This window comes from Aplysia californica, unplaced genomic scaffold (assembly GCF_000002075.1).
Source record: "Aplysia californica isolate F4 #8 unplaced genomic scaffold, AplCal3.0 scaffold00087, whole genome shotgun sequence".
Lineage (NCBI taxonomy): Eukaryota > Metazoa > Mollusca > Gastropoda > Aplysiida > Aplysiidae > Aplysia > Aplysia californica.
Genome location: NW_004797357.1, coordinates 551,926 through 553,179, shown reverse-complemented (window position 1 = coordinate 553,179; position 1,254 = coordinate 551,926). Strand labels below are relative to the sequence as shown.

The following is a 1,254-nucleotide window of genomic DNA, read 5'->3' as shown; positions in this document are numbered from 1 at the left end:
AGAGAGAGAGAGAGTTGGAGGACGGCGGGGCCCCGTTTTCCCGCGCAACTCCCAGCCACCCAGCCACGGGCGCTGGAAGTCAGCTCGGTCCGGAGTGTGTCGGTAATTAAGCCTGCGCCTCGAGTGATCTGATTTCTCTCCCTGATCAAACTTTCAGCGACTGAGCCTTTTGATCGTTCAATGTGATTTTGCTTTTTGTTTTGTTTTGTTTTTTCCAAGCTTTCTTTTCCACGCCTCGCACAGGGTCGGCAGGTGTGAACGATCGCAGACCCCTCTCTGTGTCGTCGGAGGGAATCGTCGTTTCGGAGTTAAAGTTTTTTCTTTACCTCGTTCGATTTTTCTCCTTTTTTTGTAAGCTGTCGGATGCATTCGTGTAGATATATTTCTAGTGGTTGGCGCGGGTGTAACACGCTGCCGTAGTGTGTTGTATTCTGGCTGTGGATTTCTGCTGTAGCAGGTGATGTGTCGGGAATTCAATAGATGGATAATAATGGGTTTGTCTTTTCACTGGTGTATGTGGATACTGTGTGCGTGTGTGTATGTGTGTGTGTATATGTGTGTATTTGTGTGTGCGCACGTGTGTGCGTGTGCATGCATGTGTGTGTGTGTGTGTGTGTGTGTGTTTGTGTGTGTGCTTGCGTGTATGTGTTTGTATGTGTGTATTTGTGTTTGTTCTAAATCTATGCTTGCTTGTTTTATAGTGTTGTACTGCGCTTTATAATTTCTAATATAGATTAGACTCTCCGTGGACCTGTTGTGTCTGCTTTTGAAAATAAATTTATTTCACATCTAGAATCTAGATCTATAAATCAGTAGGCCTATTTTGTTTCTTCATTTTTGTTATTTTTTGTTGTTGTTTTCTTTTCTTTTGTGGTTGCTCTTCTAATTCTATTCTATCTCACCTCACCATCATCTGTGTGGCGTTTCATTTTTCTTTTTCATTCTTCGCCATTCCTTTAAGCACAAGACTATATTTATCATTTCAAACACTTTCTCAGACTCCTCACTGGTAAATTTTCCCTCAAGCTCTCGCTCACTCACTCACTTTGATGCATTTTCCCAATGCTCTCTCTGTATGTGTGTGTGTGACTCTATCTCTCTCTCTCTCTCTCTCTCTCTCTCTCTCTCTATCACTCTCTCTCTCTCTGTCTCCCTCTGTCTCCCTCTGTCTCTCTATGTCTCACTTTGTCTCTGTGTCTCTCTCACCCACCATCAAACACAAACACACGCACTCACACATACACACACACACAC

General features: G+C 43.6%; 1 protein-coding gene across 2 annotated transcripts in view; it reads left to right on the top strand.

The window, feature by feature from the left end:
- The first annotated feature begins 69 nt into the window (after positions 1-69).
- LOC101858926 (neuronal acetylcholine receptor subunit alpha-10) overlaps positions 70-1,254 on the top strand; it is a 109,795-nt gene continuing 108,610 nt past the window's right edge. Inside the window, exon 1 of one of the 2 annotated variants that reach the window (XM_005094671.3) lies at positions 70-457. The gene's annotated coding sequence lies outside the window, so the exon portion shown is untranslated. Of the gene's footprint in view, positions 495-1,254 lie in introns of both variants that reach the window. The other variant, XM_013080463.2, reaches the window with a different exon arrangement.